Below are 22652 nucleotides of genomic sequence, written 5' to 3'. Positions count from 1 at the left end.
AACCAACTCTCCTGGTCTCAGTGTTCCCATGTGTACAATGGGCCAGTAATGGGGCAGGCTGCCCCAGTGTACAGCAGAGCTACAGCCGGGAAGGCATTTCACACAGAGCCCCATGAGTTGAAGCCGCTTGGTGGGGGAGCAGCCAATAGTCACGATGAAGAGGAGACATTAAGTGTTCATCTTGCCAACTCTCAGCCCAGCCCTGACATATACATCTTGCTAACAAGGACCCCCTTACTGAAGTCCCAATGGAGCCCAGGTCCCTTAAAGTGGAAGTCTGGCCTAAGCAGAGTTTACTGAACCAATGTGTGCCCCCGGATCAGGCAGCCCTCTGCCCCTTGCAGTGCCGTATACCCCAAGCCAGACTGAAGATCCTCCCCTGCTGGATGACCTTGGGCAAGTTAATCTCTCTAAGTTGTGGTAAAATGGGAAAAACGCCACACAGACAGTGTTCACTTTAGCCATCAGGATTTAGCCGGCATCAAGTACAGCGCCTGGCACAGAGTCAGCAATGAGGACCCCCGGATGACACTGTGTCCCACCCGGTGACCACTGTGCTCTCTTGGCTCTGACTCTCTGTACGTCTCTGTTTTGTTCCTGTGCTTTCTTGTGGCTTACCTGTTGGGACACACCCCAGGAAACTGAGACCAGGAGTTACCAGGCCTTTCGTCATCACTCTTGGCTCCCACCCTCACCTCCCTGGACAGTTGCAGCACCAGAGTCTGCCCCAGGGCCTGTCCCACATCCTCAACTGCTTCATCTACCCAGATGATCTCAACAGTCACTACACTCAGTCACGCAGTCACCCCACCATCCATTGGCGCACTGTAAGGAGCGGCTGCTGTCGGATGCTGCTCCCCATGAGCCTGCCCGAGATCTCAGCACCTCCCTCTCATCAGGGCACTGGGATGTTTCTTCCTGGACCACCACAATGCTGCAGTGGCCAGCTTGCCCCACCTGGACTCACACTGGCTTCTCCTTCAAGGCTTTCTAAGTGGCTGCTGCCCCAGCCATCCTACTCACCGGAGAAAGATACCCTAGGCTGAAAGTTGCGCGTTAACACACCAGCCAGGCACCCACACTTGACAGTTCCCCAAATGGTCTTCACACCTTGTCCCTCGCAACCCATGTTCAGGGACACACAGCCCCTTCTGGTTTCTCCCCTGCACTGGTCCGCCTTCCTGTTACACTCCCCATGTCCCCTCCATCTTCCTGCTGCTCCCAGGAGGTTCCATCCCCTGTCTGTACTGATGCCTCCCAGTTGCTGTCCATCTAAGCCCTTGGCCGGAACTCAAGGTTCCCATGGTTTGGGGTCCTGCCATCTACCCAGCCTCTTCTCCAGCTCCCATAAGGTCCCCCTCCATGCCCTCTCCACTGTTCTGTTCTCACCCTTCTAGCTTATTCCTTCCACCCGGTAAACCCTACCTTTCAAAGCCAGACCAAGGTCACCTGCACTGAGAAAGCCACCCACCCAGCCTAGATTACAGGCTCTTCAGGCTGCTGCCTATTACCTGGGTGTGACTCCCTTGTTGAGCTTGTCGTGTTATTTTATAATTATTTGTGTCGTGTTTCTCCATTAAATTATTAGTTTACTGGGGTCCCTGAGTCCACGCTTCCTCATTGCTGTGCCCTGCACAACACTTTTGCTCTGTGAAACAGCTCCTTCACTTAGTGTCATCAGGACACTATCTCACTTTGTTGGTGGTCTTGTAGCTTTGGAATTTGGGGAAGCTAGGCGCTTCTCTCTTGGGGTCTACTATGGGCGGCTGTAACCCTGAGTGTAAAGTGGCTAGTGCCAGCTGGCCTTGTCACCAAAGTGCTGTGAGAGGCCCCTGTCCAGGCAATCTCAGAGCACTTGGACTTCTTACAAAGCCAGTCCCCAACCCCAGTGGACCTCCTACAATAGCTAGAAGGAAGCTTTGGGACATGGCTTTTTTTTTTTTGTTTTGTTTTGGTTTTTTGAGATAGGGTTTCTCTGTGTAGCCCTGACTTTCTTGGAATTCACTTGGCAGCCCAGGCTGGCTTCTGCCTTCTGAGTGCTGGGATTAAAGGCGTGCACCACCACCACCATGACTGACACAGTTTCATCTAGCCTCCCGATTCAAAGGGAGAGGTGTTATGGGATATTTGTACACTGTGTGTAGATATATTGCTGTGATTGGTTTAATAAAGAGCTGAATGGCCAATAGCTAGGCAGGGGGTATAGGCGGGACTTCCAGGCAGAAAGAGGAAGTAGAAGGAGATAATGGAGGCACAGAGGAGATGCCAACGAGACATGGATGGAGTCTGACATGTAGAATGAAAGGTAAAAAGCTACATGGTAAAACGTACATTAATAGAAATGGGTTAAATTATAAGAGCTAACTAGTTAGGAACAAGCCTAAGCTGTAGGCCGAGCTTTCATAATTAATAAGAAATCTTTGTGTTGCTATTTATGAGTTGGTGGCCCAAAGAAAAATTTGACTACAGAGAGGGACAGAGATGCCAACTTGGATTAGTATTAAAAATTTATAGACAGCCGGGCGGTGGCGGCGCATACCTTTAATCCCAGCACTCGGGAGGCAGAGGCAGAGGCAGGCAGATCTCTGTGAGTTCGAGGCCAGCCTGGACTACAAGAGCTAGTTCCACGACAGGAACCAAAAGCTACAGAGAAACCCTGTCTCGAAAAAAAAAAAAAAAAATTATAGACAATCTTTGAACCCATCCAGAGCTCCCAACATAGGTTTGGTTAGATTGATAGATCCCCAAGTTGCTCCCTCTGTTCCATCCATGAAGTCCTAATTGTCCCCTCCCGCCTCTCCAGCATCCCTGAGGACTGGCAGGACAGAGCGACCTGGTGGCAGATGCACCCTGAACAACAAATCACAGCCTCTGTGTCCTTTAGCCTGAAGGTCACTGGTGTGAGGAGCTGGGGAAAACCCCCCTACCCTGGGGGATTTAGGTTCCTTACCTGGATAGCTGGGTCCCCTATTCTCCACCACCCTCCTACCTCTGAAGAGTACCCCCACAATTCCTGCTTGATTTCAAAAAGGTAGAAGTGCTGTCTGGCCCCACACTGCCTCTCAAGCTTCCCTCTCTTTTGGTCTTTGCTTCTTACGGACAGGAGCGCACAGACTACAATAGGAGAAACTCACGTGTTATCCAGATGTAGGAAGGCTGGAGCCTGGAAGTTGGCTCATAGAGGGGTAGTGTGCTTGCCTAGCGTTCATGATGATGCTGTGTTTGACCTGACAACACACACACACACGCACGCACACACGCATGCACGCACACACGTGGAGCAGAACCTGAAGTCCCTCCTGACCTCTCTTTCAGGCCTTGTCTGAGGCTCCAAAAGTGCAAGGGAGGGGGAGGAGGGGAGTCTGCTGCAGGTCGGGTATCTGTTAGGGGGCCCGCCTTGGGCCTGCTTTTCTGTGTCTCTCCTGGTAGGCTTTGCTGGATAGGCATCTTTGTGTTGTCCCTGAACACCAACGACAGTATGTATCCCTGCTGTTAAACCGGTCCAGTGCACCCTTCGGTCCTCGCTCCCTCCCCCATTCCTTCTTTTCTGATCTATAATATGCCTTACAATGACTGCCTCATGATGTACTAGAGAGTTCTCCGCACAATGCCAAACATGTTGGTGGCTTCCAATGATGTCTTATTTCGTGCAGTCTTGCTACGGAAACCAAACCGTCAGGGCAGTCAGAATGGAGTGCCCTGGGCTCCCCGGGCCGCGCTCCTACTGGGTGTGCTGTCTACCTGCAGCCCACTCGCACCCCGCCCCGTAGCCCCCTCCAGTCCTTTGTGAACTGTCGGGACCGAGGCCACTGGCTCCAGCCGGCTCGCAGCTACCGATTACGTAACTGAGCCCATGGAACCCAAATTAAAAGAGGAAACAATCCTCCTGCAGCTCAACTCGCCTAATCCCTGTCTCTGCCCTGGCCCCCCTGCTCGCCTCCAAAGGTCTTGAGCGCGGTACAGATTTCTAATTTCGTTTGCTTATGCAACCAAAAATATGATGGCCGCGTTTCCCGGGGGTGATGGAGTCTGTACTCCCCGCTCCAGGAGCGCTAAAAACGGCAGCACCGAGAGGCTCGAGGCAGGGGCGACGCGGGCGGAGCCGGGAGTCTGTAGACAGGCACCCGCGGTGCTCAGTGGTCTCCATCCTACTCTTGATTCCCACTGCCCGCTGACCCTTGCGGTGCGGGACGCGGTGGGATGCATCTTTCACCCGCGTGTCCCACCCCCAACACCTGCTGGAAGACGTGTGTTACAGCATGGTATATTTGGAAATAGGAGAAAAAGAAAAAAGGAAAGGAAATAGCACGCCTCTCAACAGGGGACGGAGGTGTAGAATAGACGCGGAATACCGAGTCGCTGATTTAAAAGAAAGTAGGGGAGATTGAGATGCGTTGACGTGGATCCGACTGTTAATTTTTTTTTTTTTTAAGAAAGTAGAGGAAATACAGAGAATATGATTGCATCTGTGTCTTTTTATTTAAATCTGTATATGGAGCAGGGAATGTGGCCCAGCTGGTAGAGTGCTTGGAGGCCTGGGTTTCATTCCTAGCACCACATAACCCGAATGTACTCGTCCACACCTGGAATCCCAGCTAGAGGAAGATGAGAATGAGGAAGAAGGGGAGGAGGTGAGAGCATCAAGCAGTCAGAGTCGTCTTCAGCTACATAGTGAGTTCGAGGCCAGCCTGGGCTACATGAAAGAGATTCTGTCTCAAAAAGAAAAAAGAATGAGGGGTTACTAAGATAGATCATCTAGTAACTAGCTTTGCTGCCCAGACTTGACCTCTGACCTGCACACAGTTCCTTTGGCATGCACATGTCCAACACCGCCAATAAATGTAAAACAAGTCTTTTTTTTTTTTTTTTTTTTTTCCGTTTTATTTCAGTGGTGTGTGTACGCCAAAGCATTCACGGGGAAGTCAAAGGACAACATTGGGAATCCAGTTCGCTAATGACTGTCGAGAAGCTCCTCCACTGCTTGAGCTGTCTCCCCACCTGTAAACCCGGAAACCAAGTGAGGCATGCTCTAGTCCTGGCAGTTGAGGCAGGAGCCTTGCAAGCTGAAGGTCTGCCTGAGCTGCCTAAAGATCATGGACAAGACCTTGTCTTAAAACTAAAACAAACAATCAAATACAAAACACAAAAAAACAAAAACTGCTTTAGTGGCAGAGCATTGTCTGGCATTCCCGGGCCTTGGGCTCCGTTTCCAGTAGGTCCAAGCGATAATGAACTTTTTTTTTTTTTTTTGACAAGTTCTCTTTACATAGGATAGGCCTGGCTGTCCAGCAGCTCTCTTTGTAGACCAAGTTGGCTTTAGATCCACAGAGACATCCATCTGCCTCCACCTCCTGAGCATTAAAGGTGTGTGCCATCATGCCCAAGATGGTATAATGAATCATTAACACGGTAAATTATGCTGTGGGAACTAAGATGAGGGGTGGTGAGGATGAAATAAGTCAGTTTTACTCTTTGTATGATTTTCATCAAAGAGCCTGTGTTTGTATGGTGTTTGCACAATTCTAGAGATTTATTTTTACAGTTAGGGGAGAAGAGGGAACATGGAGCCATCCCAACCTATTTATTTTCTGGAAGCAGTAGTTAGATTAAGAGTGGACTGGCTGATGCTGGGCATAGTGGCGTGTGCCTTTAGTCCCGCACTTGGGAGGCTGAGGCAGGTGGATCTCTCTGAGTTATAAGCCAGCCTGGTCTACAGAGAGAGTTCCGGGACAGCCAGGGCAACACAGAGAAACCCTGTCTCAAAATGATAATATTAATAATAATAATAATAAATAATGGATTGGCAGGAAGGCATGGGCTCTCCCTATCCCACCCCTACTCAAGGGGTGTTCTAGGTCTCCTGCCCATGAGGCTGCCTGGGTCCTGGGACTGACTAGTATCTGAGGGGCAGAGGTTCTAGTCCTGTGGGGAGGGGCTTCCATCCCCCTCCTACATGCAGCTCTGGCTCTTGAAGCAAAAAGCCAGTGACATTTCCTCTTTGAGCCCAGGATATCACCTGCGCTGGCATCTTGGCCAGGGCCAGTGGAAGGAGGTGCCATGTCACTCCCTGCTTCTTGGAGGCTTGGGGTAGGCTCTCAATGGTGTCCCTGGTATGGCTCCCCAGGATATGGCCAGGGTTCCCTGCTGTCCCAGATGTAGGGAGCCAGGGGGAGCTTCCCAAGCTAGAGGTCCCAATGGCTGAGCTGAGCCTGTCTACACAACAGTGACCAACCAGACTTGGGGACACAACCTCATAGCGGGGGGTGGGGGGGCATGGGTCACTGGGCCATCTCCCATGACACCACAGACTTCCCTATTCCACCAAAGTGTTATCATTTCAGATCTGGTTCCAATATCAAATAATCCCTGGAAGTCCCTCACTGAGCTAACTTCACCTGATCTCTTCACTTCAGACCTTCTTGGGAGGCTGGCTCTTCTGGGGAACTTCCAAACACTGAGCTAGGGGTATGGGGGCATAGGCACACAGGTGCGAATTCTGGAAAACTTTGGGCCATCATGAGTAATTCAAGCTATGAGAAAAGCAGAGGCCAGCTCACCTGTGCGATATGGAAGGACCCAGTCATCCTGCCAAAAGGATGTGGGGTGGGGTGGCAGGCTTGCCAGAGCAGGTGTGTGGGGCCACCGTGACTATGGGCATAGGCATACATGTGCCTATGCCTAGGCACATGCCCTAGGAGACCCATACTCAAGGTCACATGCAAGCAGATGCAAGCGGATCTGCAGGAGCATGCACGCATCTTGGGGAAGTCTCTCCCTCACAAAAACAGAAGAGCAGCCACAGCGCAGGCAACACACCCATACAAACCCATACACCATACAAGCTCACACCTAAAATGGCAAGGAGACAAGTCACAAAGCCGTGCAAATGGACACACACATGGTCATAGTTTGGTGCCCAGGCAGGACATTGCATGCAACACCAACCTGTGCACACTGGGGCTCCCTCCAGATGCTGAGGCAAGGGGAACGTGTGGAAATTCAGATAACATGGCTGCATCCCCACAGCGTGTTGAAAGCTATGGAGACAGGACCCTGGAGTGGGGATGCAATCTTGGTTCCTAGGGGAGCTGGGGACTCAGGAGCACGTGGCACACTTTCCAGGGGCATTTGCCCTTTGATATTTTTATCCTCGGTGCTGAAATGTCGCACACTCACTGGGAAGTTTTCGTATTGCTACCACAAAGGGAGACGGGTGGTTGGATTAAGGGTATCCCTTGTTTGCCCCCATCGCAGACACACCAGTGTTTCCCCCTCCAACATATCAAATCCCCTAAGGGCCTGCCCAGGTCACCAGCAAAACAGGTGGGGTAGAGCACCTGGCCTGTGTAAGGCCCTGGGGTTCCGTCCTCCACACTACAAACCAGACAGCAGCAGCTGAGAAACAGCTGACAGGCCTCTGGAGAGAAGGGCTGACTGCTCCGGGCCGACGCTCTGGCTGCCCTTTCTCAGCTCCTGGCGGGTAGGAGACAAGTCAGTGGATTTCCAAATCTATTTAATCCCTGGGTTCTGACGCACCTGGTTCACCACCAAGCAGGATCTAGTGCCCACAGATCTGATGTCAGAGAGAGGGAGTGGCCTCTGCCCGCCTGGGCATCACTCCAGCCCTCCTGCCCATGTGGCAACCTGGCAGAGCAACACAGAGGGAGAGACGCCCCAAAGCCTGGGCCTCTTGAATCTCAACCATTTGCTGGCCTGCCAACATCAGCACAGGCTAGAAAATGACAGTGGAAAGCAGTAACACGGAAAAGCCATCAGGAGCTAACAAAGAGAGCCGAACACGGGGACATAATCTTGTGTTTATCTTACAACAATGGCGACGTATTTAGGCACAGAGGGCACTTGGAAAAGCTAACAGACTATCTGTGGAAAGTTATCATTCAACAAATATTTCTTGTCAGATTGGCTGAAGTTCTGGGCACACAGGACAGACAGAAACCCTTAGGGGGTTTAAATCCCAGAGAAGGTCCAGGTCATAGAATACGTGAGGTCAATGCACACAATTTAAACGGTGAAAAGGTATAAACAGGAAAAGTCACGGAGGGGCATGGCAGCTTGGGTGATGTGATTTTCTTTTTAAATTTGCTTTAAGAATATGTTTTCTTTATAGTTGTTGTTGTGTGTGTGAGGTATGGGGGCATGCCCGTTCCTTGGTATGCCCCGGAAGGTCAGAGGGCAACTCTGTCGAGTTTATTCTTTCCTTCACCTTCACAGGGGCTCCAGGGAAGGAACTCAGCCTGGCAGGCTGTCATAAACGCTTCGCCCTCGGAATCATCTAGCTTGCTCTTATTCAGCTTCTTTGAGACAGGCTCTCACGCTGTAGCCCGAGGTGGCCTCAAGCTCATCTTCTGGCCTCTGCCTCTTGAGTGCTTGATTATTGGTATGTTCCACCATACCTATCTCAGAGAGTGTGATTTACAAACAAACAAAAAAACCAGAATGTACCTTTAGGGTAGTTATAGATTCACAGATAAAGAACACAGTAAAGACTTCCCCATGCCCCTCCCCCATCATAGTTTCTCCATCGATGACATCTTTATCGCTATGGATATATATATATATATATATATATATATATATATATATATATATTGGTTTTTCAAGACAGGGTTTCTCTGTAGTTTTAGAGCCTGTCCTGGAACTAACTAGCTCTGTAGACTGGACTGACCTCAAACTCACAGAGATCCGCCTGCCTCTGCCTCCCTAGTGCTGCGATTAAAGGTGTATGCCACCACCACCTGACTGATATATCTATATATTTCAGAGTCTATGTAGCTTAAGCTGGTCTCAAACTCACCATCCTCCTGCCTCAGCTTCTGAGTTAGGGTATAGTGTCATCACATCCAGTAGTAATTATTAGCCATGGAAACTTCTAGAGTCCTTTCACCAGACCTTTGTTCTGCTAACCCCTTTCTGTCCTAGGACCCCTCCACACATCACACTCCATTTCATTGTCTCCCCTCTAGAGGCTTCTCTCGGCCAAAGCAGTTCTCACTTTGATGATTCTAGTGGTTTTGAGGGATCCCGGTCGGGTATTTTGTAGATGCCCTTAAACCAAAATTTGCCTGCTGGAAGCTGGGTATGGCAGAACACCCCCATAATTCCAGAATTTTAGAGGTGGAGGCAGGAGAGTCAGAAGTTCAAGGCTATCCTCAGTTACACAGTGAGTTCAAAGTCAGCCAGGGCTACACAAAACCCTGTCTCAAAATATCAAAAAAATACAATTAAAAATTTCTTTTTTGTCTGCTGTTTCTTCACACGACTAAACCAGGGTTGTGAGCCCTGGGGAGCCAGGTGACAAAGGGACAGTGCCATTTTCTTCACACCTTGGTGCACAGTGCTAACTTGTTGCTGTTGACCTCCACCCTGGCTGGTAAGGCCTGTGTGAGGAGCCCCTGATATTCCGTGCCACGTGACCCCTGGGCTCTTCTCTCCCACTGACTGGTTATTCACTTACAAGCTGGCGAATGTGTTTCACCTCTGGGTTATACAATCCAGCCCTACCTGCTGTTTTGTGCAGCTGCTCCAGCACTGTTGGACACACCCACATTCGGGTGACTCCTGTCTCCAATTCCTCCTTCCTTTCTGAGGCTTTGAGATACTCTGGTCACATCTTGCCTATTTCCTATCCTACTCTAAGATGCAGCCATTTCTCCAAGAAGCCATGGGTCCTCTCAGCACAGAATGGATTAGAAAGCAAGATCTGGGCACTGTGAGCGATCAGCATGGAGGTCCAGAAGGAAGGAAGGCTGTCTAGAGAAGAACCCTCATGAAGAACTGAAGAAGGTGGCACTTGAGGGGAGGAAGGCGCCAGGAGAGAACAGCTAGTGCAAAGGCCCTGGGGCCGGTACATGGGTTATGTCATCACGGAACAAAGCCAGTAGTAGCTGACCCAAATGAGCGGTATTGGAGATGAGACGGGGCAGGTAGAGGTGGGCAAAGACCATCACAGAAGACTTTGGCTTTTCCTCTGAAGGACGGGGGACCAGGCAAATGGCATGATCTGACTCACTTCTTAATAAAATCAATCTGGCTGTGATGCCTGGAACTGAAGGAAAGGGGGAGAGCAGATGCTGCTGTGAGCATCCAGTGAGTGCCAGCGCCAGCTAGGACCACGTGTGAAGCGTGGCTCCTGGGGGGGGGGGGCTGGAGGGATGGCTCAGTGGTAAGAGCATGTACTGCTCTTTCAGACTTGAGTTCTGAAAGCAACCAGCAACCACATGAGGTGCAGCTCTTGGCGGATCCAATGCCTCCGGCCACTTGGCACCTGCACATAATTAACATTAATCAAGAGGGGCCTCCATGTGAATACATGCTTTTTGTTATTATTTTCTCTTTTGAGACGGGTTGTTGCTCTGTAACGTTGGCTAGCCTGGAATTCATGGTGTAGACCAGGCTGGCTTTGAATTTGATGACTGTTCTGCTTCTGCCTTCCAGGCGCTGGGATGAGAGGTGTGAGCCGCCACTCTGGGCCCCTCTGAATCCACACATGCTAAAGGTAGAGCCGAGGGCATTTGCTGGCAGAGACACCAGGCGAGCAATGAATGGATGACTCTGAGGGGTTTGCCTGGCTGTGTGGGAGGAGGTGATTGTGGTTAGCCTGGCAGGGAGCCTGGTGAGCACACCAGGCAGTTTGGGGGCTGCCCTTGTGAGCACACCAGGCAGCTTGGGGGTTGCCCTTCTGAGCACACCAGGCAGTTTGGGGGTTGCCCTTCTGAGCACACCAGGCAGTTTGGGGGGGCTGCCCTTCTGAGCACACCAGGCAGTTTGGGGGGCTGCCCTTCTGAGCACACTAGGCAGCTTGGGGGCTGCCCTTCTGAGCACACAAGGCAGTTTGGGGGGGCTGTCCTTCTGAGCACACCAGGCAGTTTGGGGGGCTGTCCTGAGCACACCAGGCAGTTTGGGGGGGCTGCCCTTGTGAGCACACCAGGCTTAAGAGAGACTGATCACTAACCCAAGTGGAGATAGCGAGTTGGCAGAGAGAAGTGAGGGGAGCTGGCCCAGGCTGAGCAGGAGAGAGTGGGGCTCAGGCTCTGTACCCCTGGTCCGGACATCGCTTTAGGCCTATAGCAGCTGCTCAGCCTGAGTCCAACCCAAGGAGCCCACCTCAGCCACTAGGGCAGGGAAGAAGTCTGGAGGTCAGCCAGTCCCTGACTGTGCTTCATACTCTGACAGGGTTTTGCATGAACACTGGGTGCTCAGGCACAGGAATGTAGCATACTAGGTCTTCCTTCCTAGGAAAACATACGTCAGCGCAGGTCCTTCTACTGCTGAACGAAAAGATGAAAGGGTGAATGGATGAACAACTCTCTCTCCACTCCTAGGGCTCCCAGGGCTGGCTCAGTTCTCCTCGAGTCTAACAGACCAAAGCGGACTCATGTGTATGAAAGACAGGAAAGAAATTCCCCAGACCTCAGCCGATCGCATCTCCTCCTAGGCCTGCAAGTCCTCCCTGCCTCCCTACCTCTGTAAGGCAGAAACCTCCACCACAGCACCACTTGCTTACAACCTGGGCCGTTGTTCTTGTCTCCTGTGCCCCAGAACATCCAGAGAGTGTTCTTGCTAGAGAAACACATTGGTGGCTGCGTGTGGGGGCACAGAAGCTGATGCAGAAGGAGCAAAAGTTCCTTGCTGCCTAGCCTGCACAGCAAGTTCAAAGCCAGGCTGGGTAACTTAGCTGAAACTCTATACCTCATAGGCAGAGTGCCCATCTTGTATGTGTGAGGCCCCGGGTTCAATGTCTAGCACTGTAATAAGAGATTAAGTAAAAAGCCCAGTCTCGCCGGGCGGTGGTGGTGCACGCCTTTAATCTCAGCACTTGGGAGGCAGAGGCAGGCGGATCTCTGTGAGTTCGAGACCAGCCTGGTCTACAAGAGCTAGTTCCAGGACAGGCTCCAAAACCACAGAGAAACCCTGTCTCGAAAAACCAAAAAAAAAATTAAAAAAAAAAAAAATTTAAAAAAAGCCCAGTCTCCCTTAAGCCCTTGGGACAGAGGACAAGGACCTGTGAGGCCTCCCGTCTAGGCAGTCTCCTCCAGAGGGTTGATTCTCACCCCGCCTCACTACAGTAGCCCCTGACGATGCTTACTGCCGCCCATGCACCCCCTCTACACTCGCCCCTCCCCCAAATGCAACAAACTCTTCAGACCATCAGGCTAACCAGTGTTAAATCCTGAGGTGCTGGCTCTGCCTTGAGTTGCAGGTGCACGGTGAGCCCTGTGATCTGGAGCCCTGCCAGATGGAGGCTGCAGTAGACAAGGAGCCGTAATGGAGGTTACGGAGCACGCTGAGGGTGCCTAGAGGCCCCCTGGAAGAAGCCATTGCTGGCCAGATGCTGGCCAGACTCCGGGCTGCCTGCTGGGGAAACAAGCTTTCTCTGTCCTGAGTTTGACCTACAAGCGAGATTCAGGAAACAGCCAGGCTGGATTAGTTAGATACCTTTAAATGTAGTAATGGTGATTTTTTTTTTTTTTTTGCATTTTTGTGCCTTCTACTAAGAAAAAAAAGAGGCAAGCTCTCTTTTTAGAATGAAAACCAAAACCTAACGTTGGGCTGTTCTGCGACCACGCTGGTGAGAAGTCAGCACTCCCTGAATGATCTGAGCTAAGGAGACATGCCTGTCCTATGGATTCGAGGGCAGAGGCTGGAGTGGGCCCAGTGATGCTCACCACTGTTGTCAGGAACTGGAACCCACCTCAGTGTCTGTCAACAGTAAAACGGATGGCTAAATTATGAGAGTCTCACAGTGACGAGCTCCCAGCAAGACCAGGGACCTATGAGTGACCTGGGACTGCTCAAGACAGCATGGCTGGACCTCACAGGACACTGAGCAAAACAAACACCACCCTACACAGTAGGTACTGTGTAACGCCATGCCACACGGACGCTTGTTAAAAACTGACCACAGCCTATTGGGTGGCATGGGGCTCACCCTTAGAGCTGTCAGTGGGCTGGCTCCATGGGGCTCACCTGTAAGAGTTGTCAGTGAGATGAGTTTTTGATGAGCTTTTTTGGTGGTGGTGAGCGCTGACTTGAGGGGTCCTTTTTGTTTGTTTTTGAGCCAAGGTTTCATGTAGTCCAGGTAGCTTCAAACTCTGTATATAGTCAAGGATGGCACTGAACTTCAGTCTTCTACTTGTCATACTTCCCGAGTGCTAGGATTAGAGGCAAGCAAGCTCCATCAATGGTGCCAGAGATGGAATCCAGGGCTTCACAAACTAGGCCAGGACTCTACCAAGTGAGCTACAATCCCATCCCTGTATCCTCGGCCCCGTGCTGTATTGGTCTGGGTACTGGCCACATGGCTATATTCACCTTGGGCTAAGTCCCTCGCTGGTACATTGTTTAATGGTTGGCCCGTGGGCTTTAATCCCACCCTCTGCCCCCAAAGAAAGTTTTGTTTTTAAAAATAGAAGGCATATCTCCCCTACCCTGCGGGTCCATGAGGAGGTAGGGAGCCATGCCTGCCTCCCTGGTGCATAGCCAGCTGACAGATTGCTGCCACTACAGCCTTCCAGAGTGAGACCGGGGACTCTTGTTCCCATCTAGCCGAGAACACATGCCTCTGGGGTCAACTCCTTAACAGATCAGGCCTCTGGAGGCTGGGCGGTCCCTCCCCTCCCCGGCTGGGACATTCTGGGCCTCCCTATCTCAGCTGGAGCAGTCTGAGGACTGGCTTGCGAGATCGGGATGCAAGATCAGGTATCTGCGTTTGGGGGTCGCATGCTAAAAGACCCCCACCTTCTGGTCTCTTCTGACTGGCAGAGGTACAACTGCCTTAATTTAAGATACAGGGAAGCCCAGGAAGCCTGGCTTGACCTTGTGTGCCACCCCCAAAGGTCAGCTCTCTGGGGTTCAAGTTCCCGTGGTGACTGGGAGGCCAGAAATCAATCCGACTGGTCCGCCAGGGAGGGGTGCGGATCCAGCGAGCTGCCCTCAGCAGCCTGGCACGGTTATTTATAACCGTGGGTCGCCTTACCTCCTGACCTTCAGCCTGGAGCAGCAGCGATCTGTGGTGATTAGCATCTCTCCCATCGCCCACTGCGAACAAACACCCCTCTGTGAGGTCTCCAGGAGGAGGGCCTGCCGGAAGCAGGATGTTGACCTACCGTGTGAGGCTCCTCAGGGTGGATCCAGTCGTGTGTGTGTGTGTGTGTGTGTGTGTGTGTGTGTGTGAAGGGGGAGGTGCGTCTGCGGGAAGGTGCTTCAGATACTCCTGTTGCCTCGCTTCCAGCGTTGCAAATGTTCTGGACTATTCTGGGCAGCAGCTTTATTTACAATATAGGACTCCCCAGCCTGGGTCTGCTTCTGCTCTGAGCCAGAGAGAATTAAGCTGGCAGTCCTGGTGTCTGGAGTAACTTTGCAGATGCGACCCCCTGGTACCATACTGCATTGAAGCCAGGTCACAGCCATCACACAGAACTCCCAGACTTCCCCTGGCTTTTCCTATTGGACCCCAGAACCCCCACCAGTGGTCTGGGAGAGAGTTGGGCAGGGGACATCAACCAGTGTGGTCTTTCATTCAGCAGTTTTGCTGGGCCTCTACTAAGCGCCTCCCAGGAGAAGTTACTACCTGTGGGAAAGTCGGTGGAAAGTCCACAGGGAAGCCTAAGGTTGGGCGGTGGCAGAAGGTGTGAGACCTGGAGAAGGACATCAAGATGGAGGAGGGGCAGGAGGGAGGGTGTCTGGGGAGACAAGGCTGAGTATTTGTCAAGGGCAGACAAGGCCAAGCTTAACATCACATTCTAAAGCCAGCAAAGGCTGTGGCTCAGGAGCAGGGCCTCCCCAGGATAACCTCCAATGACCTTGCCCCCAGCACAGAGGGTGAAAGTCTCACCCAGTGCCCACCTGGGTGGTGGGCCTGAGAAGGCTGTGGAGAGGCCAGCTGAAGCTGGTTCTGCCTATCGAGAGGCTTGGGCACACTGTGATTGGAGGAAGACTGGATTCTGTTCTGAGACCCTGTCTCACTGGACTGCTTTGGCTGGCTTGGAGCTCTGCATGAGACCAGGCTGGCCTGTGTGGCCGAAGGGGAATGGCAGCCACATCCAGCCCACATCCAGCCTCTGGCACGTCCCGAAACACTCACAGCACTTGAGCTGTGACTCGACCTTCTCTGCTTACCCTCGCAGGGAAGACATCAACTGAGGCGAAGAGCGAGCAACTCTTGCAGCCTGCTTCTGTGACCTAGTCACCCTCTAGACCAGAGGACCAGCACTCTCCTCCCCACACCCTACCCTACCCCACTACTCCACACCCCTCCCCACATCCCTATCCCACTCCCACTACTCCACCCCTTCCCCTCCCCCATCCATACCCCACTCCCACTACTCCACCCCCTCCCCCTCCCCTTCCCCACACCCACTCCTCCACCCTTATCCCCCTCTGGCTCAGCCCACATGTGTCTTTTGATCTAGGGAAGTTCAAGGGGACAGATCAGGGATAGACGCATGAGTGTCTGTGACTGTGGCCAAGAAAACATTGCACAGTATAAAGAAATGGTATGTGTGCTGGGCGTGTCCTTTGTGGGAGGTGCTGTGCATGGGGGGCTGAGTGTAGGATCTTTGCTGGGGGGGGCTCAATAGAGTATGGGTAAGAGTGCAGGGTGTGGGCTAGAGTTACAGAAATGTCTTGGCAGGTGAGGCTGGGGGCTTTGGGCCCTGCAAGGGCCTCTCCCTCATGACCAGTGTGGGGCAAGTGGGCCCTGACCAGTCAATGAACTCAGGGTCTGGAAGAGTCAGCGGCTTTTCCACCTTTTTTGCCAAATGGGATGTCAGCATTGGGGCGGGGCGGGGCGAGAGAGGGAAGGGGGATGCCAGCAAGCAGGCAGGCAGGCAGACCAGGCTGGGAAGGTGGCAATGACTTCATGACAGCTGGCTGCTGAGCAGCTGGCTGAGGGGGTGGGGAGCTGGAACCTGACCGGGCCAGGAAACCTGCCCCCTTGGCCACTGGTCAAGGCCAAGGTTACTGTTCCTTTCCAGACAGGGATAGGCAGCCTGGCCTCAGTTCCCTTTCTGGGGCCTCCTGACTGCACAGCGGCCATCCTGGGTAAGGACACCTGACCCCACTTTACAGATAAGGAAACTGAGGCTCACTAAAGTTGTGAGACTGGGGAGGGGCGGCAGAGTCCCCTACTGCGCCACTGAAGACTGAATGTCTATGTGTGTGAGCACCGGGCCTTCTCTGAAACACACCCAAAGGAGCTTCTTCTTGGGGAGTGCCTCCACTTTCTACTGGGGTCAGGCAATCAACAGCAGTGCCCCCCATCCCTGTAAAACGAATCTTGGGCCCCTCCCTACCGCAGGCCAGAATGCTGTTTTCCAGCCAAGACTTCATTGAGCGCTGCCTCAGACCGGCTCCTCAGCAGGGCTGGTGGGACACCAGACCACAGACCTGGTGGGTGTGACCCTGGCCTTTGTGCCCACAAGCTGAGATCAGCTTTGGGGGTGTTCTTTCTTCCCCCATTTACTAGTTTCCCATAAGAATAATAACTACCCTACATAACCTTTGTAGTTCATAAAGGGCTTTCACAGACATTGTCTGGTTCAGTGTTTACCCTCGCCTTGCCACAAGCAACTCACGCACCCATTTTATAGAATAAGAAACTGAAGTCAAAGAGGGAGGTTCTGGATGAGTCTCAGATCCCAGGGCCAGGAAGTAGCTGGTGCTCAGGCCTCTCTGACCCAGACATCTGCCTCAGCAGCACCTTCTCAGGGAGCTTGACAGTCATGTGACCGAGACCAGGTCCTGCAGCCCACAGTGAGGAGTCCTCGACATCTCCAGTGGGAATGTGTGAGCCTACGCCCTCCCCGCTTGTCCTGTGTGGGGTGGGGGGAATGGCACAGGGAGGAGGCACAGTGGGACAAAGGTGACCCGTGCTGAGAGCGAGCCATGTGCTCAGGAGGGTCTCCCTGAACAGCGCTGGCCGATGGTGGTACTAAGCTCTGGCCGGGGAGTGGACCAAGAGTCTAGCAGCAACAGCGCCTGGAGCCAGCTGCTGCCTTGTGCGACCCTGTCTGCAGCTGGAGGAGAAAGGACAGTACAGTGAGGTGTGGGGTTTCTCAAGTGGAGACACGATCCGGAAGCCACTTTCCTCAGTGGGATACTGTCAGTCCCTCCTCTGGCCGTGAGTGCACTCAGCAGAAAAAGGGTGGTGCTGGTGGTGATTTTTGGAAATACTAGTGACCAGAGAAACTGCAAACACTGAGCACCAAAAGCCCCCCTTCCTTCCAGTGGCTCCTGGGAAACCTGTAATGGAGGAAGTTGTTTTATGTATGTGGCGGGGTGGTCCCCATTTTCATTTATTTTTCAGACAGTCTCATTTTCTGAGACAGCACTGGCTGGCTGGGATCTTGGGATCCTCCGGTCTTAGCCTCCAAGTTTGGGGACTATAAGGGATTCCAGCATAAAGGGTTCTGGTTTTTAATTGAGGGACGGTACCTGATTAGCTAGAAAACTTCTAGGCCCAAGGGATGGGGTTAGGATCATACCCCGCCTCACCCCTGCCCCTGCAGAGAGTAGGCTTCCTTGGGGAACCTGCGCAAAAGGAACATTCTAGTAAGTGTACTGGGAATTCTGAGAAAAGTTTCAGGGCCAGTTCTCTATGCCATCTACCCTTGCCTCCTTTCTGACTGGGGGCTGGGAGGGAATGTTCCCTTAAACCTCTCAGCCCTCCTGGGTTGTGGCTGCCTCCCCCAGATAATCCAGACCCTGCAAGGAGACATCATGGTTACGTCTGGCTGGCTGCTCCTCTGAGAGGGCATGTCCGTAATGCCGAGGCCAAATATAGAGGGAACCAGACACCTCATGGACCCAGGGCCCAGGGAGCCCCAAGGACTCCATGGTGCATGCCCCACCCCCGGCTTTTCTGAGCCTTGCAACCACCACCACCCCCAGCCTGGGCAAGCAGCCAGGAGACTGGCATCCCCTTTTCTGGCCCCAGCTCACTTGGGTACATGTCCCAACAAGTCCAAGCACAGCAGGAGGCTGGCTCAAGGGGGTGGGGGCAAAGTTTGCGCTGGGCGTGAGCGTGGGGACACCTTTCTAAGCCCTTTTACAAGCGTACCTTCCCAGAGGGCTCTCAGTACCGGGAGACCAAGAAACCACTCTGCCTTCTGTTCTTTAGCTTCCCCAGGAGACCGAGACCATAAAGTTGGGGTGCGGGAGACCAGAAAGCTAGGCCAAACCCCAATAAACTGCTGGCCAAATCGAACTGCAAATAATTAGTCCCAATTGCCTCCGCCCTCCTCTCTGGGGAGGGACAAGTCAAAGGGCAGAGTTGCTGACGCAAATGTCAGGGGAGACATGTGGAGGCTTGAAACAGCTGGGCTCCTGCTCCCAGCGAGGTCACTGGAGCCCTGAACACTGTGTCCCCCAGGGTGGCTGGGAGAATTGTTCTCAGAGCCCTTGAGGTGAGGGGGCTCTGTGGCTTTTCCTTCCCAGTTCCAAGGTCATCAGAGCCAGATGGAGAAGGTTAATCAGACTCTTGGGGAAAGACCTCTGTCTCCTGTGAAGGGGATCCTGGCTCTAAACCCTCTTCTAGGTCGTGCGTCCGGTGGGCATGCCTCGGCAGCTCCACCAAGTCTTTGCAAAGTGGTGACCCTCAGCGGCCAGTGCATGACTTGAATTTGGGCCTAGGCGGCTACCATTCAAACACTGCAGCCTCAGCCCCAGGCCAGGGAACCTTGGACACGGCAAGAGTAGCTTGGGGATTTGGCTTTGGTCAGGAATATTTACCAGGTCTTAATTTTTCCTCACTGAATTGTGGCTAGACCTCAGCTGAAATATCCCACTGTTAGCAGATCAGGGTCAGCATGTCTAAGGATGAACTCATCATCTCCTGGCCCCAATCCTGCTCCTCCTCCGGACTTCCCTGTTTCCATTAATAGCACTGCCACCACCCAGTCCCTGGAGCTCCAAACCTTGTCATCTTCAACCCCTCCTCTCTGGACTGGGCACCTGCCCTGCCCTTCCAACCTCTAGTTAGTTGGTCTTTTGCAGAGCCGCTGGCGCGCTCAACAGCGCCACCCAGAGGCCAGGCCTGATCACATGACCCACCACCTGCTGACTTTGTGTCTTGGGGCAAGTCTCAGCCTTCTGGGCTGAGAATAATCATTTTACAGGGTAATGTGTGACTCAACTGACAGAAAGTACCCCAAAAGCCCTATCATCTAAGTTCCTAGACAAGGGAGGATTTTATACATCATGTCCCCCAAAGCCTACACTTTACAAGGAAACTGAGGCCCAGAGAGCCAGGGTAAGAACAGAGGTGTTAAACACTAAGTGTCTTGACAGTACACTGCAGAGCTATCCACAGACCCCAAAGATTCCTGCTAGTTCTAGTGTTTCTCCCTCCCCCACCATTCCGTTCCAGAACCCTGAACTGAAGGCTGCCTCTGAGTTCATTAGGCCCATCCCTGCTTTCAGGCACAGGTACACCTGGCAGGTGTTGAGGTCATTTAGCTACAGGAAATAATTCTGCGATGTGACAGTCACAGGCCACACACAGCAGTCTGAGTCAGGGTAACCCATCTGCAAGGTTCTAAGCGAGGGTGTGCACACAGCAGCTTGCCTGAGGGGCATGGCCTCAAGTCAGATGTCCAAACGGGCAGGGGTCTTCCCCTGTACTCCTATTGTCCCTGACACTCCTACACTAGTGTCCATGTAACTTTTAGAGTCAGGAGGCTGACCCAGCTTGCTGCTATCCAGTTCTGGGTCCCCAAGGGCAGAGGTTTCTTTCATTCACCCTGTGGATAAGGACCTGGATTACCCATGCTCCCTTCAAATGAATGGTAAGAGCCACATCTTGGGAAGAGGGTTAAAATCATTACCAGATTCCCAAAGGGGACTTTTACCCCTGAAGAGGCCACAGTAAGATCATCAGGTGGCACCTGGCGGTGGTGGCACATGCCTTTAATCCCAGCACTTGGGAGGGCAGAAGCAGATCTCTGTGAGTTCAAGGCCAGCCTGGTTTACAGAGTGAGTTCCAGGACAGGCGCCAAAGCTACACAGAGAAACCCTATCTCATAAAACCAAAAAAACATCAGGTGGCCTGCAGAGATGGTTCAGAAGTTAAGAACACTGACTGCTCTTCCAGAGGACCTGGGTTCAATTCTCAGCACCTATATAGCAGCTCATAACAGGGGACACAACACCCATGGCAATACACTAATAATAGTTATAATAATAATAATGATAAAAGAACATCAGGTGGAAAGGCTTTCAGAATGAGGGGGATGGGCCATCCTAGAGTCCTCAGTCGCCTGTCTTCTAACACCATGGTTCTGAAATGGATGCTTTTGTTCCCAGGGACCATTTAGAGCATCTAGAGAGAGTTTCTGTTGTCGTAACTGGGGAGTGGGGAATGCTAGATGTTTTTAGTGCGTCAGGACAAAGACGTTGTTATGCAGCCTTTTAGTGCTCAGGTCAGACCAGGGCACAGGACGACCAGCTGATGGACAGTCTTTGTAATGATCTCAATGTTCTTGTCCCCCTGCCCAGCCTGGGAAACTTTCTAGAATAGTCTTTGCTGACTTCTCCACTCTTTCAACAAGGACAAATAGGCCCTGGAAGGTCACCCAGGCCTGGGTACTCACAATCCCATTTCTTGTGCCTTGTATCCACCGGATTTGCATGTAGTCCTTGTTGCTGAATTCATGAGGGGAAAGATGAGGGCAGTGAGGAGCAAAATAGCTCTCTCAGCTCTCTTCAGAACCTACCTTCAACCCCAGGGGGAGATGAACTTGCAGAGAAGCAGAAGCAACTTGGCAGGGCCAGGAAGCTTCTGCCACTCAGCCTAGTGGGTCACATGTTCTTCTTCGGCCTCTACAAACACCATTCCTATATAATAACTACTGCCTTCTCCCTGGGACTGATTAATGTTCCCAAATGGAACTTCTTCCCCTGACCCCTAGAGCTCTGCCATTAGGGCTTCTCGCATTATCCAAGTATCTGCTCAAGGTAACCCACAGCAAGAGACCCTGAGATTCCATTTGGCACTGATTACCTTATAGGGCAGAAGACTCACAAACATGCCCACCCTCTGTCTCATGTTAAAAGAGGACACAACTTTCCCGTCATGGTGTCAAGCTATTGGATAGTGGCACTGGGCCTGGCTCTGGACCCCAACTGTAACCTGAGAAACTCAGGCAGATAGATTTCCAAGAGAGATGCAGCAATGGTGGCAGAGTCCAGCCCTGCAGGAAGGAGTCCTCTGAGTTCCTAAGTGGAGGTGAGGCCCTGAGGGATCCGGGGCTATATAAAAGCCACCACTTGGGGCTGGAGAGATGGCTCAGTGATTAAAAGCATTGCCTGCTCTTCCAAAGGTCCTGAGTTCAATTCCCGGCAACCACATGGTGGCTCACAACCATCTGTAAAGAGGTCTGGTGCCCTCTTCTGGCCTGCAGACATGCACACAGACAGAATATTGTATACATAATAAATAAATACTTTTTTAAAAAAGCCACCACTTGCCCCAGGGGCCTGCTGTGGGACAATTGTTTTCTATTAGTTTAATAAAGCACTGATTGGCCAGTAGCCAGGCAGGAAGTATAGGCAGGGTGAGCAGAAAGAAAAATTCTAGGAAGGGGAAAGGCTCAGTCTGAAGTTGTCATCCAGACACAGAGGAAGCAAGATGAGAATGTCTTGCTGATAAAAGGTACCAAGCCATGTGGCTAAACAGACAAGAATTATGGGTTAATTTAAGATGTAAGAATTAGTTGAAAAGAAAGCCTGAGCTACTAGGCCAACCAGTTAATAATTAATGCAGACCTCTGTGTGTTTTTTTGGGACTGAAAGGCTGTGGAACTGGGCAGGACAGAAATCTCAGCCAACAGCAGCCACCTCTTTTTGGGATCATGTTCATCTCCTGGAAATCCCTTCCTGCTCCACGGCAATTAATGTTTATCTTTCTTTCCACTACGTTGCCACTCTGGGGAGGGGGGTGGCGTGGCTGCCAGCCTGCCCCACTACCCAGCAGGTCACCCTCACCTTTTAGCATTTGTCTATCGTTTGAGCCCCAGAATTGGGGGAGGAGCAGTGATGGCCTGGCCTTCCTGCCCAAAGGATATTTCTGGCATTCCTGTACTGGGCCAGGATGCCCCAAAGAAGGGCTGGGAATTTGACTGCTGCTTGAAAAGGGTCTTTGCATGAACCCTCAACTCCCTGGCTAATGCAGCCCCTCCGCAGCTCTTCCCAAGGCAACTTTGCCTGCTCTTCCCTTTCTTTACCAGTGCTGTCTAGCCATGTCAGCTGGTGGGGTCTACACTGCAGTGCTGTGCACGATGCTACCTCCCTAGGAGCACTTCGGCTGGAGTTCGGGGCATTCATGTCCACCCTTCCGAAGTAGAAGTGAATCCTCAGAAGTATTAAGCTCCCCGAGCTAGAGGCTGGCAGTCACCACTGCTGAGGTGCCCCATCCTTCAGGCCTGTGCCCGCTTTAGGTAGATGTGTGGCTCAGGCAAGCTCTTATTTGGCTGAACTGTGCCCAGACTTCAGGGAGGCTGCAAGTGCTTCACCTGCAGTTCCTGCTTACTCCACAGTCTCCACCCTCTGATCCTCTCCTGTGACAGCATCCTGGATAGGGAGTGTTGGTCAAGCTTGTCTCTCTCCATGGGTCTCATAGTCAGAACCTCACCTGT

General features: G+C 52.2%; 1 long non-coding RNA gene across 2 annotated transcripts; it reads right to left on the bottom strand.

The window, feature by feature from the left end:
• Nucleotides 1-4881: 4881 nt before the first annotated feature.
• Nucleotides 4882-18188, bottom strand: LOC130878030 (uncharacterized). 2 transcript variants are annotated; one of them, XR_009057423.1, is made up of 5 exons: nucleotides 18080-18188; nucleotides 13997-14058; nucleotides 12988-13172; nucleotides 6946-7194; nucleotides 4882-4998 (listed from the first exon to the last, which is right to left on the bottom strand). It is a non-coding gene; the product is annotated as an uncharacterized LOC130878030 (long non-coding RNA). The 2 variants fall into 2 exon arrangements; XR_009057424.1 differs by having other exon boundaries at nucleotides 6946-7053.
• Nucleotides 18189-22652: the final 4464 nt, after the last annotated feature.

Source organism: Chionomys nivalis, chromosome 7 (genome assembly GCF_950005125.1).
Source record: "Chionomys nivalis chromosome 7, mChiNiv1.1, whole genome shotgun sequence".
In the NCBI taxonomy this organism is placed as follows: Eukaryota; Metazoa; Chordata; class Mammalia; order Rodentia; family Cricetidae; genus Chionomys; species Chionomys nivalis.
Note: the sequence above shows the minus strand (reverse complement) of the source record. Positions and strands in the feature narration are given on the sequence as shown.